Source organism: Myxine glutinosa, chromosome 1 (assembly GCF_964187855.1).
Source record: "Myxine glutinosa chromosome 1, kmMyxGlut1.1, whole genome shotgun sequence".
In the NCBI taxonomy this organism is placed as follows: Eukaryota; Metazoa; Chordata; class Myxini; order Myxiniformes; family Myxinidae; genus Myxine; species Myxine glutinosa.
The window spans coordinates 388,065,810-388,084,704 of record NC_136261.1 but is presented as its reverse complement, the minus strand read 5'-3'; the positions used below and the strand labels follow the sequence as shown (position 1 = coordinate 388,084,704).

General features: G+C 39.4%; 1 long non-coding RNA gene and 1 pseudogene across 1 annotated transcript; one reads left to right on the top strand and one right to left on the bottom strand.

Annotated features, from left to right (window-relative positions):
- The window catches only part of LOC144893636 (uncharacterized), a 208,667-nt pseudogene that overhangs the window by 131,988 nt on the left and 57,784 nt on the right, over nt 1-18,895 (bottom strand).
- LOC144889566 (uncharacterized) lies at nt 12,056-16,144 on the top strand. The gene is made up of 2 exons (XR_013621876.1): nt 12,056-12,626; nt 15,412-16,144. It is a non-coding gene; the product is annotated as an uncharacterized LOC144889566 (long non-coding RNA).

Below are 18,895 nucleotides of genomic sequence, written 5' to 3'. Positions count from 1 at the left end.
AGTGAAAACTGATTACTCTCTTTCAGCGTGCGTCACTGCCGAGCCCCCTTCGGTGCCTGGCAATGACGATTTGCAATGCCTGGAGATGGCATAGGAAAGGAGAGGTGTGCAATTATCACAAATTATTTTCTTAATCAATTGGCTAATAGCATAACTAAACCACTCGTGCTTCATCCGAAGATGTATCTTTTAGAAATTTAATGAAATAAGCCATTAATAAAAAAATTAAATAAATAATTAATCGATTAAATTATTAATCAATAAATCAAAAACAAGGACACATACATTCAAAGTACACCGCCCCCATGCCAAATTATTAAATATCCTACAGCACGGCATTGCCGGGACGCCTCCGGCGCCCGGCAATACCGCAGTGCAGCTCATTGAGGCTGCATTGGGAGGGAGAGGTGTACACTAATTGATTGATTCATTGTATAATTAAAATCCATAAAAGCTTATCACAAAATATTTTCTTAATCAATTGGCTAATAGCATAACTAAACCACTAGTGCTTCATCCGAAGATGTATCTTTTAAAAATTTAATTAAATAACTCATTAATAAAAAATGAAATAATCAATTGATTAATCAATAAATAATTAATCGATTAATCAATAAATAATTAATCGATTAAATGATTTATCAATAAATCAAAAATATCCTTGATAGCCACATCACTTGGTCACTGTCATGTCCAAATATTAGCTTCCCAGCTCAAAAGGTGCCTGAGATATTGGCCAAATGAGAAAGAAAATAAATAAATGATTAATAATGAAAATAAATAAATAATAATCATTAAAAAATAAAATTATTAATCAATTCGGTCAGAGAACACATAAACCACCACCATTTCATCAGAATCTGTCACTTAAAAAAAAAATTTTTTTTGGTCATTAATCGAATAATTAAATAATTAATCGATTAATTGATTAATTAATAAATCAAAAATAGCGTTTGCAGCCAAATCACCTGGTCATTGGCATGTCCAAATATCAGCTTCCTAACTCAAAAGGTGCCTGAGTTAATGGTCAGAAGAGAAAGGAAATTTGTTTAATTAAAAAAGTACTTAATTAATCGCTAATAATTAAATAACTCCTCAATTAATTGATTAATCAAAAAACAAAAAATACCGTTTTTGAAAAAGGACTTGCTCACTATTGTGCCGAAATTTCAGCTTCCTAGCTCAAAGGATGGCTGAGATATCGTCCGGACAAACAAACAAACAAGAAAACAAACAAGTACACATACATTCAAAGTACACCGCCCCCATGCCAAATAATTAAATATCCCACAGCGCGGCATTGCCGGGACGCCTCTGGCGCCCGGCAATACCGCAGTGCAGCTCATTGAGGCTGCATTGGGTGGGAGAGGTGTACGCTAATTGATTGATTAATTGTATAATTAAAATCAATAAAAGATTATCACAAAATATTTTCTTAATCAATTGGCTAATAGCATAACTAAACCACTAGTGCTTCATCCGAAGATGTAGCTTTTAGAAATTTAATTAAACAAGTCATTAATAAAAAAATAATTAATTAATTGATTACTCAATAAATAATTAATCGATTAATCAATAAATAATTAAGCGATTAAATGATTAATCAATAAACCTAAAATATCCTTGATCGCCACATCACTTGGTCACTGTCATGTCCATATATTAGCTTCCCAGCTCAAAAGGTGCCTGAGATATTGGCCAAATGAGAAAGAAAATAAATAAATGATTAATAATGAAAATAATAAATAATGATCATTAAAAAATTCAATTATTAATCAATTCGGTCACAGAACACATAAACCACCACCATTTCATCAGAATCTGTAACTGATTTGTTTTTTTTGTTTTTTAGTAATTCATCCAATAGTTAAATAATTAATCGATTAACTGATTAATTGATTATTCAATAAATCAACAATATCCTTGATAGCCACATCACTTGGTCACTCATGTCCAAATATTAGCTTCCCAGCTCAAAAGGTGCCTGAGATATTGGCCGAATGAGAAAGAAAATAAATAAATGATTAGTAATGAAAATAAATAAATAATAATCATTAAGAAATTAAATTACTCATCAATTCGGTCACAGAACACACAAACCACCATCATTTCATCAGAATGTGTAACTTAAAAAAAAAAACTTTTTTAGTACTTAATCGAATAATTAAATAATTAATCGATTAATTGATTAATCAATAAATCAAAAATATCCTTGATAGCCACATCACTTGGTCACTCATGTCCAAATATTAGCTTCTGAGCTCAAAAGGTGCCTGAGATATTGGTCAGAAGAGAAAGGAAATTTGATTAATTAAGCATGTGCTAAATTAAATAAATTTAAAAAATAACCACCTTTAGAGGCCATTTTCCCCCGCAAGCGGGGGTTGGCCTTTTTCGGAAACCGTGGTTGTTGTTGTTTTTCGGTCCCCTTTTTGAAGCAATGTTTTACGGCCGGATGCCCTTCCTGACGCCAACCCTTTTTGCCGCCTTTAACGACAAACAGGGAATTACCAGTGAACTGATCCTCAATTAGCCGACCTCGGAAGGATGACAGGCTGAGTCAACCCCCCTGGCGTTAATTCTGCGATCGACCGGGATTCGAACCCAGGATCCTAGGTATCCTAAGCTGACACCCTAGCCGCTAGCCCAACACCAGGGTCAAACATGTACTTAATTAATCGCTAATAATTAAATAACTCCTCAATTAATTGATTAATCAAAAAACAAAAAATACTGTTTTTGAAAAAGGACTTGCTCACTATTGTGCCGAAATTTCAGCTTCCTAGCTCAAAGGATGGCTGAGATATCGCCTGGACAAACAAACAAACAAGAAAGAAAACAAGAAAACAAACAACCAGAGTGAAAACTGAGTACTCCCTTTCAGCGTGCGTCACTGCCAAGCCCCCTTCGGTGCCCAGCAATGACGATTTGCAATGCCTGGAGATGGCATAGGAAAGGTGTGGTGTACAACAAGTACAGATACATTAAAAGTACACCACCCACATGCCGAATAATTAAATATCCTACAGCGCGGCATTGCCGGGGCGCCTCTGGCGCCCGGCAATACCGCAGTGCAGCTCATTGAGGCTGCATTGGGAGGGAGAGGTGTACACGAATTGATTGATTAATTGTATAATTAAAATCAATAAAAGATTACCACAAAATATTTTCATAATCAATTGGCTAATAGCATAACTAAACCACTAGTGCTTCATCCGAAGATGTATCTTTTAAAAATTTAATTAAATAAATCATTAATAAAAAATTAAATAATTAATTGATTAATCAATAAATAATTAATCGATTAAATGATTAATCAATAAATCAAAAATATCCTTGATAGCGACATCACTTGGTCACTGTCCCCCTCTCTCCCCATCTTGTCTACCACTCCCCTTGTTTTTTGTGTTTTGTGTGTCGGTTTGTCTTTTTATGTGATTAATGTTAGCTCTTTCATGAGCCTCGATCTTGTATACAAAAAAACAAACAAAAAAAAACAAAAAACTGTCATGTCCAAATATTAGCTTCCCAGCTCAAAAGGTGCCTGAGATATTGGCCAAATAAGAAAGAAAATAAATAAAGAATTACTAATAAAAATAAATAAATAATAATCATTAAAACATTTAATTATTTATCAATTCGGTCAGAGAACACATAAACCACCACCATTTCATCAGAATCTGTAACTGAATTTTTTTATTTTTTTTTAGCAATTAATCGAATAATTAAATAATTAATAGATACATTGATTAATTGATTAATCAATAAATCAAGAATATCCTTGATAGCCACATCACTTGGTCACTCATGTCCAAATATTAGCTTCTGAGCTCAAAAGGTGCCTGAGATATTGGCCAAATGAGAAAGAAGACAAACAAGTACACATACATTCAAAGTACACCGCCCCATGCCAAATAATTAAATATGCTGCAGCGCGGCATTGCCGGGGCGCCTCCGGCGCCCGGCAATACCGCAGTGCAGCTCATTGAGGCTGCATTGGGAGGGAGAGGTGTACACTAATTGATTGATTAATTGTATAATTAAAATCAATAAAAGATTATCACAAAATATTTTCATAATCAATTGGCTAATCGCATAACTAAACCAGTAGTGCTTCATCCGAAGATGTATCTTTTAGAAATTTAATTAAATAAGTCATTTATAAAAAATTAAATAATTAATTGATTACTCAATAAATAATTAATCGATTAATCAATAAATACTTAATAGATGAAATGATTAATCAATAAATCAAAAATATCCTTGATAGCCACATCACTTGGTCACTCATGTCCAAATATTAGCTTCCCAGCTCAAAAGGTGCCTGAGATATTGGCCAAATGAGAAAGAAAATAAATAAATGATTAATAATGAAAATAAATAAATAATAATCATAAAAAAATTAAATTATTAATCAATTTGGTCAGAGAACACATAAACTACCACTATTTCATCAGAATCTGTAACTTAAAAAAAAAAAATTTTTTTGTCATTAATCGAATAATTAAATAATTAATCGATTAATTGATTAATTAATAAATCAAAAATATCCTTTGCAGCCAAATCACCTGGTCATTGGCATGTCCAAATATCAGCTTCCTAACTCAAAAGGTGCCTGAGTTAATAATGGTCAGAAGATAAATGAAATTTAATTAATTAAATAAGTACTTAATTAAACGCTAATAATTAAATAACTCCTCAATTAATTGATTATTCAAAAAACAAAAAATACCGTATTTGACAAAGGACTTGCTCACTACTGTGCCGAAATTTCAGCTTCCTAGCTCAAAGGATGGCTGAGATATCGTCCGGACAACCAAGAAAGAAAGAAAACAAGAAAACAACCAGAGTGAAAACTGAGTACTCTCTTTCAGCGTGCGTCACTGCCGAGCCCCCTTCGGTGCCCAGCAATGACGATTTGCAATGCCTGGAGATGGCATAGGAAAGGTGCGGTGTACAATAAATGATTAATAATGAAAATAAATAAATAATAATCATAAAAAAATTAAATTATTAATCAATTCGGTCAGAGAACACATAAACCACCACCATTTCATCAGAATCTGTAAGTAAAAAAAAAAAAAAAATTTTTTGTCATTAATCAAATAATTAAATAATTAATCGATTAATTGATTAATTAATAAATCAAAAATAGCCTTTGCAGCCAAATCACCTGGTCATTGGCATGTCCAAATATCAGCTTCCTAACTCAAAAGGTGCCTGAGTTAATGGTCAGAAGAGAAATGAAATTTAATTAATTAAATAAGTACTTAATCAATCGCTAATAATTAAATAACTCATCAATTAATTGATTAATCAAAAAACAAAAATTAGCGTTTTTGAAAAAAGACTTGCTCACTATTGCGCCGAAATTTCAGCTTCCTAGCTCAAAGGATGGCTGAGATATTGCCCGGACAAACAACCAAGAAAACAAACAACCAGAGTGAAAACTGATTACTCTCTTTCAGCGTGCGTCACTGCCGAGCCCCCTTCGGTGCCCGGCAATGACGATTTGCAATGCCTGGAGATGGCATAGGAAAGGAGAGGTGTGCAATTATCACAAATTATTTTCTTAATCAATTGGCTAATAGCATAACTAAACCACTCGTGCTTCATCCGAAGATGTATCTTTTAGAAATTTAATGAAATAAGCCATTAATAAAAAAATTAAATACATAATTAATCGATTAAATTATTAATCAATAAATCAAAAACAAGGACACATACATTCAAAGTACACCGCCCCCATGCCAAATTATTAAATATCCTACAGCACGGCATTGCCGGGACGCCTCCGGCGCCCGGCAATACCGCAGTGCAGCTCATTGAGGCTGCATTGGGAGGGAGAGGTGTACACTAATTGATTGATTCATTGTATAATTAAAATCCATAAAAGCTTATCACAAAATATTTTCTTAATCAATTGGCTAATAGCATAACTAAACCACTAGTGCTTCATCCGAAGATGTATCTTTTAGAAATTTAATTAAATAACTCATTAATAAAAAATGAAATAATCAATTGATTAATCAATAAATAATTAATCGATTAATCAATAAATAATTAATCGATTAAATGATTTATCAATAAATCAAAAATATCCTTGATAGCCACATCACTTGGTCACTGTCATGTCCAAATATTAGCTTCCCAGCTCAAAAGGTGCCTGAGATATTGGCCAAATGAGAAAGAAAATAAATAAATGATTAATAATGAAAATAAATAAATAATAATCATTAAAAAATAAAATTATTAATCAATTCGGTCAGAGAACACATAAACCACCACCATTTCATCAGAATCTGTCACTTTAAAAAAAAAAATTTTTTGGTCATTAATCGAATAATTAAATAATTAATCGATTAATTGATTAATTAATAAATCAAAAATAGCGTTTGCAGCCAAATCACCTGGTCATTGGCATGTCCAAATATCAGCTTCCTAACTCAAAAGGTGCCTGAGTTAATGGTCAGAAGAGAAAGGAAATTTGTTTAATTAAAAAAGTACTTAATTAATCGCTAATAATTAAATAACTCCTCAATTAATTGATTAATCAAAAAACAAAAAATACCGTTTTTGAAAAAGGACTTGCTCACTATTTGCCGAAATTTCAGCTTCCTAGCTCAAAGGATGGCTGAGATATCGTCCGGACAAACAAACAAGAAAGAAAACAAACAAGAAACAAGTACACATACATTCAAAGTACACCGCCCCATGCCAAATAATTAAATATGCTGCAGCGCGGCATTGCCGGGACGCCTCCGGCGCCCGGCAATACCGCAGTGCAGCTCATTGAGGCTGCATTGGGAGGGAGAGGTGTACACTAATTGATTGATTAATTGTATAATTAAAATCAATAAAAGATTATCACAAAATATTTTCATAATCAATTGGCTAATCGCATAACTAAACCACTAGTGCTTCATCCGAAGATGTATCTTTTAGAAATTTAATTAAATAAGTCATTTATAAAAAATTAAATAATTAATTGATTACTCAATAAATAATTAATCGATTAATCAATAAATAATTAATAGATGAAATGATTAATCAATAAATCAAAAATATCCTTGATAGCCACATCACTTGGTCACTCATGTCCAAATATTAGCTTCCCAGCTCAAAAGGTGCCTGAGATATTGGCCAAATGAGAAAGAAAATAAATAAATGATTAATAATGAAAATAAATAAATAATAATCATAAAAAAATTAAATTATTAATCAATTTGGTCAGAGAACACATAAACTACCACTATTTCATCAGAATCTGTAACTTAAAAAAAAAAAATTTTTTGTCATTAATCGAATAATTAAATAATTAATCGATTAATTGATTAATTAATAAATCAAAAATATCCTTTGCAGCCAAATCACCTGGTCATTGGCATGTCCAAATATCAGCTTCCTAACTCAAAAGGTGCCTGAGTTAATGGTCAGAAGAGAAAGGAAATTTAATTAATTAAATAAGTACTTAATTCATCGCTAATAATTAAATAACTCCTCAATTTATTGATTAATCAAAAAAAAAATAACGTTTTTGACAAAGCACTTTCTCACTATTGTGCCAAAATTTCAGCTTCCTAGCTCAAAGGATGGCTGAGATATCGCCCGGACAACCAAGAAAGAAAACAAACAAACAAGAAAGAAAGAAACCAGAGTGAAAACTGAGTACTCTCTTTCAGCGTGCGTCACTGCCGGGCCCCCTTTGGTGCCCGGCAATGACGATTTGCAATGCCTGGAGGTGGCATAGGAAAGGAGCGGTGTACAAGAAACCAGAGTGAAAACTGAGTACTCTCTTTCAGCATGCGTCACTGCCGAGCCCCCTTTGGTGCCCGGCAATGACGATTTGCAATGCGTGGAGATGGCATAGGAAAGGAGCGGTGTACAACAAACAAACAAACAACCAGAGTGAAAACTGAGTACTCTCTTTCAGCGCACGTCACTGCCGAGCCCCCTTCGGTGCCCAGCAATGACGATTTGCAATGCCTGGAGATGGCATAGGAAAGGTGCGGTGTACAACAGAGTGAAAACTGAGTACTCCCTTTCAGCGTGCGTCACTGCCGAGCCCCCTTCGGTGCCCAGCAATGACGATTTGCAATGCCTGGAGATGGCATAGGAAAGGTGCGGTGTACAACAGAGTGAAAACTGAGTACTCCCTTTCAGCGTGCGTCACTGCCGAGCCCCCTTCGGTGCCCAGCAATGACGATGTGCAATGCCTGGAGATGGCATAGGAAAAGTGCGGTGTACAACAGAGTGAAAACTGAGTACTCCCTTTCAGCGTGCGTCACTGCCGAGCCCCCTTCGGTGCCCAGTAATGACGATTTGCAATGCCTGGAGATGGCATAGGAAAGGTGCGGTGTACAACAACCACAGTGAAAACTGAGTACTCCCTTTCAGCGTGCGTCACTGCCGAGCCCCCTTCGGTGCCCAGCAATGACGATTTGCAATGCCTGGAGATGGCATAGGAAAGGTGCGGTGTACAACAGAGTGAAAACTGAGTACTCCCTTTCAGCGTGCGTCACTGCCGAGCCCCCTTCGGTGCCCAGCAATGACGATTTGCAATGCCTGGAGATGGCATAGGAAAGGTGCGGTGTACAACAGAGTGAAAACTGAGTACTCCCTTTCAGCGTGCGTCACTGCCGAGCCCCCTTCGGTGCCCAGCAATGACGATGTGCAATGCCTGGAGATGGCATAGGAAAAGTGCGGTGTACAACAGAGTGAAAACTGAGTACTCCCTTTCAGCGTGCGTCACTGCCGAGCCCCCTTCGGTGCCCAGCAATGACGATTTGCAATGCCTGGAGATGGCATAGGAAAGGTGCGGTGTACAACAGAGTGAAAACTGAGTACTCCCTTTCAGCGTGCGTCACTGCCGAGCCCCCTTCGGTGCCCAGCAATGACGATGTGCAATGCCTGGAGATGGCATAGGAAAAGTGCGGTGTACAACAGAGTGAAAACTGAGTACTCCCTTTCAGCGTGCGTCACTGCCGAGCCCCCTTCGGTGCCCAGTAATGACGATTTGCAATGCCTGGAGATGGCATAGGAAAGGTGCGGTGTACAACAACCACAGTGAAAACTGAGTACTCCCTTTCAGCGTGCGTCACTGCCGAGCCCCCTTCGGTGCCCAGCAATGACGATTTGCAATGCCTGGAGATGGCATAGGAAAGGTGCGGTGTACAACAGAGTGAAAACTGAGTACTCCCTTTCAGCGTGCGTCACTGCCGAGCCCCCTTCGGTGCCCAGCAATGACGATGTGCAATGCCTGGAGATGGCATAGGAAAAGTGCGGTGTACAACAGAGTGAAAACTGAGTACTCCCTTTCAGCGTGCGTCACTGCCGAGCCCCCTTCGGTGCCCAGTAATGACGATTTGCAATGCCTGGAGATGGCATAGGAAAGGTGCGGTGTACAACAACCACAGTGAAAACTGAGTACTCCCTTTCAGCGTGCGTCACTGCCGAGCCCCCTTCGGTGCCCAGCAATGACGATTTGCAATGCCTGGAGATGGCATAGGAAAGGTGCGGTGTACAACAGAGTGAAAACTGAGTACTCCCTTTCAGCGTGCGTCACTGCCGAGCCCCCTTCGGTGCCCAGTAATGACGATTTGCAATGCCTGGAGATGGCATAGGAAAGTTGCGGTGTACAACAAATACAGATACATTCAAAGTACACTGCCCCCATGCCAAATAATTAAATATCCTACAGCGCGGCATTGCCGGGCGCCTGAGGCGCCCGGCAATACCGCAGTGCAGCTCATAGAGGCTCCATTCGGAGGGAGAGGTGTACACTAATTGATTGATTAATTGTATAATTAAAATCAATAAAAGATTATCACCAAATATTTTCTTAATCAATTGGCTAATAGCATAACGAAACCACTAGTGCTTCATCCGAAGATGTATCTTTTAGAAATTTAATCAAACAAGTCGTTAATAAAAAATTAAATAATTAATTGATTAATCAATAAATAATTCATTGATTAATCAATAAATAATGAATCGATGAAGTGATTAATCAATAAATCAAAAATATCCTTGATAGCCACATCACTTGGTCACTGTCATGTTCAAATGCAGGCGACGTTTGTGTGAACAGAAGAGAAATGAAAATTGTGGTCAGAAGAGAAATGAAATTTAATGAATTAAATAAGTACTTAATTAATCGCTAATAATTAAATAACTCCTTAATTAATTGCTTATTCAAAAAACAAAAAATAGCCTTTTTGACAAAGGACTTGCTCACGACTGTGCCGAAATTTCAGCTTCCTAGCTCAAAGGATGGCTGAGATATCGCCCGGACAAACAAAAAAACAAGAAAGCAAGAAAACAAACAAACAAGTACAGATACATTCAAAGTACACCGCCCCCTTGCCAAATAATTAAATATCCTACAGCGCGGCATTGCCGGGGTGCCTCCGATGGGGTTTTGCAATTGTGTGTGTGTGTGTGTGTGTGTGTGTGTGTGTGTGTGTGTGTGTGTGTGTGTGTGTGTGTGTGTGTGTGTGTGTGTGTGTTTAGCCGGGCTGTAACTTTTTACCATTTGAGCTTTTGTCATCGATTTTTTAACAAAACTTTATTTTGAGAACATGGATTAGACAAATTAATAATTTGGTCAAAGGTCAAGGTTGCATGAAATTGCCAATTTTCATCTGATTTGTCGTGAAATTGTGTCTAAGTCTGAACCCAGGTGTCATGCGACTTCTGTCCACTGCGTGGCAGTTATAAGAACTCGGACATTCAGCGCTACGATCATTCCTGTGACATTTATTGTATGTTATGTAGGTGCATAAATAGATGGTACGTATAACCACTTTGTTCAAGGGTTGCTTGTGCTCGTTTGCAAACCCATTACTGATTCCGATGAATGCTGAATATTGATATGATGTTTGCTGGTTTTCTTTACAGGTATTGCTAGAGATCGATTCAGAATTAAACTCACGATCTGAGACAATGTTGTAACTCTGGTTTTTACGACATGATTGATCTGAAATTTAAAGAATTTGCATAGCACGTCACTGAATTGGCTCACTAATCAAAAGCTACAAGACGATTGTTTTTTTTAGATCAAAAGGTCAAAGGTCAATGCTACATAAATCAAATTTTTATTTTTATTTTTGGCTGTTTCCGTTATTTTGAGCGTACTGGAGAAGAAGAAGAAGACGTCTCCATACCGACAGACGTGGACGGGCTTTGCATTTTCAGAAGATTTCTAGTTCTTATATTTTACTTTGGGTGGGCTTCCATTAATACCCCTTGATATCCAAAATTAACCCATTGTGGGTAATTATCCCCTGCTCTAGTCTAGTCGATCCAACCAGGCCGCGGTTATCAAGGTGTGGCTCGAGTAAAGATTATTAAAACTTGCACATGTTCACATAATTTACACGTTTAATTTCCTGATAAATACTTGATGTGTAGATATGATATCTAAGCGATAGTTTTGTAGTAAAATGTGATTAATGAAGTTTGTACAAAGGGATGATTGTGTTCGTTTCCTTCCATTTGTCTAACAAAATCCACGGTGCCGTCTGTCCGTATCCGCAGGTGCAGCCCCCCCCGAGAATGGACCCCAACACCGCACATCCACTGCTGAAGATCTCCGAAGATGGGCTGACGGTGACACTCATGAAGCCATCAAAGAGAAACGCGCCCCAGAAAAACACTGGCACCCGGTTTTCCCATTGGTTTCAAGTTGTCTCTCATGAAATGTATTCCACAGGTAGTCACTACTGGGAGGTCGATGTGAGTTCGTGCACTTCGTGCATATTCGGAATCTGTTTAGAATCGATGATACGGAATAGCAAAACATATGAATCAATGTTGGGTGGAAACGGCAAGTCGTGGTGTATCGAGAAAATAGATAAAGAGGATTATATCGCACGTGACGGCAAAAAAGGGATAGCCGTGCACGTGTCGGTAGATTCCGAACAGTTTGCGCTGTTGTTGGATTGCGATGAGGGAGAGTTGAGGTGTGTAGGGAAAGATGGGCTACTGTACGTGTTCAATATCCCCAAGGACATAAAACCCTCCTTTCGAGCCGCTTTGGGCATCCATGGTCGTCCTCTTGATCGTCGTCTTAATCGTAACACCGTGCGGTTCTGCCCGTTGTGATCTTGATTATGATTTATAAACCTGGTGATTATGATCACAATCACGATTAATTTACCCAGCGCTCGCGAAGCGAAACCTGGGTTCGGCATTGGGTTGCGCACGTACGTGTGGCATGTCTGCATTTATAAAATTCATTTTCTCTGCAATTATTGGTTCGATTGACACGAAATTTTACTATAGAAACGCCTCCTTCTGTAGAATTTTTTAATTCATAATTATGACGTCATAGGTCACGTGGTACAGACGCCATCTTTGTAAAACGTTACACCTCCATATCTCCGAAACAACTCAATGGAAAAATTTCAACGTGGCTCATTGTGAAGTACGCCCCATGTGCAATAAGATGTCAATGATGATGTCATCAGTGCCTTCATTATGACGTCATCATTCGACAAGTATAATGCTTTATCGGATCAGTACGAATCTTTTTCTCTGCAATTGTTGGTCTGATGGACATTAAATTTTCACCATAGGAGTGCCTCCTCCTGTAGATTATATTAATGTTAATTATGACGTCATATGTCATGTGGTACAGATGCCATTTTGGAAAAGCTTTGCACCTCTATATCTCTGAAACCAGTCCATGGAAAAAATTTAAACATGGCGCATTGTCAAGTACTCCGCATGGGGAATAAGATGTTTATGATTATGTCATGGGTGCCTTCATTATGACGTCATCAATCGATATGTATGATGCTTCATCGATCATTGAAATTTATTGAGCGTGGTCTATGCAACAATTATATTGGAGAATATAAATTTGTGATGCCATCGCTCACGTGGTCTAGCAAGCACTGAATTATTAATGGGTGTTTGCTATTACCAATAATCCTGGGCAACAATAACTCGTATATTATTTACTCATATAATTCTGATCTTTTGTTAAGTTTCTTATACGCATGATTTTTGGGGTACTTCCTCTTCCGGTGCACTGTTCAATACAGCTCCTCTTGCAACCAACTGTACCTGGCTCGTGGTTATTTGTATACGTGCTCTTCCCGTGGTTATTACTTCACCTCGCTCGGTCCCGATCTATCACATGGTGGCAGTGGTGTTCAACTTTTAAACCAACCCGACAGGATAAGAGCACATTTTCGTTGACGGTGCCCTAACCCTCGCGACTCGCGTGCTTCAGGGAAGACGCCATTTCCGACACGTTCTTCGAACGATTTCTTTTTGCCGACATACGCACATTCTCCCATGACCAGCATGGCTAACATGTCCGGCCGCCATTGAACCACCTAGAATGGACTGGTGGGCCCCAGACCTGCCCTCTGCATTCGCCGCTTTTAAGCAGTATGCTGAACTCGTACTCAGGGGATCTCTCGCTGGAATGAGCCCAGAAGAACAAGTAACATACATCCTACTGTGGGTAGGACAGCAAGGCCTCCACATGTACAATTCGGGGGACCTGTCCGATGATGATCGCAACAACCCAAGAAAATAAGGGAGAAGTTCACAACACATCTGGAGCCGAGGACCAATTTTCAACTCAATAATTTCCACCTACAGAAGTATAAACAGGAACCTGCTGAATCCATCGATGAATTCATGACGAGATTACGGCTACAGGCTCAAAAGTGCAGATTTGACACCACGAAAGAGCTGGAAGACTGTCTAATCCAATTGAACAGCTAATACATCGGCACCAGGCACAAGTAAGTCCAAGAAACATTGCTAGGTAAAGACAAAACACATCACCACTGATAATTCCGTACCTCCTCTAGCCGCTGTCCCATACACATGCGGGACGAAGTGAAGCGCGAGCTCGACGAGATGGAAAACATTGGGCGTCATCACTAAAGTGTTTGAACCTTCTGATTGGGTATCTAGCCAAGTCTACCTACACAAGGAAACCTAATGGTCAGCTTCGAATATGTTTAGACCCGAAGGACCTCAACAAGGCCACCAAAAGGCCCCACTATAATACCCCAACGCTGGAGGGAATTACACCAAATTCCCACAATTCATCTGTATTCTCAAAGTTGGATGTGGCATGGATACTGGTCGATCGAGTCGGACGATGAATCCAGCATGCTCACGTGCTTCAACAGCCCTTTCGGCCGTTATCGCTTCCTCAGGCTGCCATTCGGTCTCAACATGAGCCAGGACGCATTCCAACATAAAATGGATGAGATACTGGAGCGACAGACGTGGACGGGCTTTGCATTTTCAGAAGATTTCTAGTTCTTATATTTTACTTTGGGCGGGCTTCCATTAATACCCCTTGATATCCAAAATTTACCCGTTGTGGGTAATTATCCCCTGCTCTAGTCTAGACGATCCAACCAGGCCGCGGTTATCAAGGTGTGGCTCGGGTAAAGATTATTAAAACTTGCAAATGTTCACATAATTTACACGTTTAATTTCCTGATAAATACTTGATGTGTAGACATGATATCTAAGCGATAGTTTTGTAGTAAAATGTGATTAATGAAGTTTGTACAAAGGGATGATTGTGTTCGTTTCCTTCCATTTGTCTAACAAAATCCACGGTGCCGTCTGTCCGTATCCGCAGGTGCAGCCCCCCCGAGAAAGGACCCCAACACCGCACATCCACTGCTGGAGATCGAAGATGGGCTGACGGTGACACGATTGAATCAACCAAAGAGAAACGGAACCCAGGAAGTCCCTCGCTGGTTTTCCCATTGGGTTCAAGTTGTCTCTCATGAAATGTATTCCACAGGTAGTCACTACTGGGAGGTCGATGTGAGTTCGTACACTTCGTGCATATTCGGAATCTGTTTAGAATCGATGAAACGGGATAGCACAACAAAGGAATCAATGTTGGGTGGAAACGGCAAGTCGTGGTGTATCGAGAAAATAGATAAAGAGGATTATATCGCACGTGACGGCAAAAAAGGGATAGCCCTGCACGTGTCGGTAGATTCCGAACAGTTTGCGCTGAGGTTGGATTGCGATGAGGGAGAGTTGAGGTGTGTAGGGCCAGATGGGCTACTGTACGTGTTCAATATCCCCAAGGACATAAAACCCTCCTTTCGAGCCGCTTTGGGCATCCATGGTCGTCCTCTTGATCGTCGTCTTAATCGTAACACCGTGCGGTTCTGCCCGTTGTGATCTTGATTATGATTTATAAACCTGGTGATTATGATCACAATCACGATTAATTTACCCAGCGCTCGCGAAGCAAAACTGGGTTCGGCATTGGGTTGCGCACGTACGTGTAGCGTGTCTGCATTTATAAAATTCATTTTCTCTGCAATTATTGGTTCGATTGACACGAAATTTTACTATAGAAACGCCTCCTTCTGTAGAATTTTTTAATTCATAATTATGACGTCATAGGTCACGTGGTACAGACGCCATCTTTGTAAAACGTTACACCTCCATATCTCCGAAACAACTCAATGGAAAAATTTCAACGTGGCTCATTGTGAAGTACGCCCCATGTGCAATAAGATGTCAATGATGATGTCATCAGTGCCTTCATTATGACGTCATCATTCGACAAGTATAACGCTTTATCGGATCAGTACGAATCTTTTTCTCTGCAATTGTTGGTCTGATGGACATTCAATTTTCACCATAGGAGTGCCTCCTCCTGTAGATTGTATTAATGTTAATTATGACGTCATATGTCATGTGGTACAGATGCCATTTTGGAAAAGCTTTGCACCTCTATATCTCTGAAACCACTCCATGGAAAAAATTTAAACATGGCGCATTGTCAAGTACTCCGCATGGGGAATAAGATGTTTATGATTATGTCATGGGTGCCTTCATTATGACGTCATCAATCGATATGTATGATGCTTCATCGATCAGTTTGAAATTTATTGAGCATGGTCTATGCAACAATTATATTGGAGAATATAAATTTGTGATGCCATCGCTCACGTGGTCTAGCAAGCACTGAATTATTAATGGGTGTTTGCTATTACCAATAATCCTGGGCAACAATAACTCGTATATTATTTACTTATATAATTCTGATCTTTTGTTAAGTTTCTTATACGCATGATTTTTGGGGTACTTCCTCTTCCGGTGCACTGTTCAATACAGCTCCTCTTGCAACCAACTGTACCTGGCTCGTGGTTATTTGTATACGTGCTCTTCCCGTGGTTATTACTTCACCTCGCTCGGTCCCGATCTATCACATGGTGGCAGTGGTGTTCAACTTTTAAACCAACCCGACAGGATAAGAGCACATTTTCGTTGACGGTGCCCTAACCCTCGCGACTCGCGTGCTTCAGGGAAGACGCCATTTCCGACACGTTCTTCGAACGATTTCTTTTTGCCGACATACGCACATTCTCCCATGACCAGCATGGCTAACATGTCCGGCCGCCATTGAACCCCCTAGAATGGACTGGTGGGCCCCAGACCTGCCCTCTGCATTCGCCGCTTTTAAGCAGTATGCTGAACTCGTACTCAGGGGATCTCTCGCTGGAATGAGCCCAGAAGAACAAGTAACATACATCCTACTGTGGGTAGGACAGCAAGGCCTCCACATGTACAATTCGGGGGACCTGTCCGATGATGATCGCAACAACCCAAGAAAATAAGGGAGAAGTTCACAACACATCTGGAGCCGAGGACCAATTTTCAACTCAATAATTTCCACCTACAGAAGTATAAACAGGAACCTGCTGAATCCATCGATGAATTCATGACGAGATTACGGCTACAGGCTCAAAAGTGCAGATTTGACACCACGAAAGAGCTGGAAGACTGTCTAATCCAATTGAACAGCTAATACATCGGCACCAGGCACAAGTAAGTCCAAGAAACATTGCTAGGTAAAGACAAAACACATCACCACTGATAATTCCGTACCTCCTCTAGCCGCTGTCCCATACACATGCGGGACGAAGTGAAACGCGAGCTTGACGAGATGGAAAACATTGGGCGTCATCACTGAAGTGTTTGAACCTTCTGATTGGGTATCTAGCCAAGTCTACCTACACAAGGAAACCTAATGGTCAGCTTCGAATATGTTTAGACCCGAAGGACCTCAACAAGGCCACCAAAAGGCCCCACTATAATACCCCAACGCTGGAGGGAATTACACCAAATTCCCACAATTCATCTGTATTCTCAAAGTTGGATGTGTCATGGATACTGGTCGATCGAGTCGGACGATGAATCCAGCATGCTCACGTGCTTCAACAGCCCTTTCGGCCGTTATCGCTTCCTCAGGCTGCCATTCGGTCTCAACATGAGCCAGGACGCATTCCAACATAAAATGGATGAGATACTGGAGCACTGCCAGGGTGCAGGAGGCATTGCTCATGACATTATTGTCCATGGCCGGACTAACGAGTAACATGACATCAACCTCCATCGCTAAAACCGAGCCGAATTTTTAAGTGATTCTTCACCATTGAGTGATATGGCCAACCAGGTGGAGGTATGTTCTCTACTGAGTGCCGTTCTAGTTCTGGAACCTTCCTTCTCTCTCCCTCTCTCTCTCCCTCTGAAGCTATCATACTTGTCTGCTTCATCATTTCCTTCAATAGCCTCGGATGTTTATTCGGCCCCAGCATTGGTGGCACAGGTGCAGCCCCAGCTAATGATAATGCCCCCGGCCTTCAACTGCATAGGAAAGAAGAAGATCCTGACCCAATTCCTGTATCTGTACCTGACCCTGTATCTTATTTCGTCAACTCTTCAATAAAGACACAAACTAAACAAATAATGTTACCAGATGGGACACCCAGCTTAACATTCATCTGAGGGTCATAATCTGTGATGCAACGCCCGCCCTGCGAAAAACCAATCGGACAGTTTATAGTCTGGTCGGGAATCGAATCTTGGCTAGACAGGTTAAAGGTAGGTGTTCTACCTCTATATACACACACAGTCTTTCATTTGAACGTACTTGGGATTTGAATCCGTCCCGATCGCGCATGCGCAGAGAAGCGAGAAAAAAATAATTTACTCTGCCTTCCTGTCACTCAAACCAAATTGAAAATCATTCCAAACAGGACACTTCCTGTTTTTAATGACGTCATAATAGACACATATGACAGTACAAATAACTAATGTACCGTGTTAGAGAGGGACATAGGATGGTGTCATAGCGACTGGGAAAATGGCTGTAAAACCCGGAATTTTTTTTATTTATATGCCTTCAAACTTCTTTAAGCCTTTATTTGAATTGAATTATTATATATACTTATTGAGACTGTGGAACAAATCGCCTTCATCATACTTCCACGAACCATGCATTACAATCGAAGAAGAAGAAGAATAATGCATGGATTATCCTTGAATGAGTCGGAAGGAGAACAAGACATTTAAAAATGCATTTTAAAGCATTTTCTTTTTCATTGTTATTAAAAACTTTTAAAGGAAGAAACGTTTTATTCAATTAAGATTCAATTTTCTGGTTACTCAAAAGGAGAAGGGATAGAGAACGAAGGGGGAAGAGTTCGGTTTTTTGAAGAATGTTTAATGAATAAGAAATGAATTTAATAATTTAATAATTAATAATAAATAATGAATTAATAATGAATACATTTAATAATGAATGAATGAATGCATGAATGAAAATAAATGTTTTTTTTAAAGAATTTGAATGAAGGGGAAGAGTTCGGTAACATGGGAGATAGAGTTCGGTTTTTTTGTTGTTGGTGTTTTCAGGGATGTGTTTGGGTGAAAGGAAAAAAAATACACCTGGAGATGTTTGCTTACCCCCTTATCAATTACCATCCCCAGATCCCTCTGTTGTGTGACACGCTCCAAGATTCTCCCTTGCTCCACTATATTGGGATCATTACTTAAAATGACTGCAGATAAGCCGACGAGGGGAAGTGCAGTGCTATAC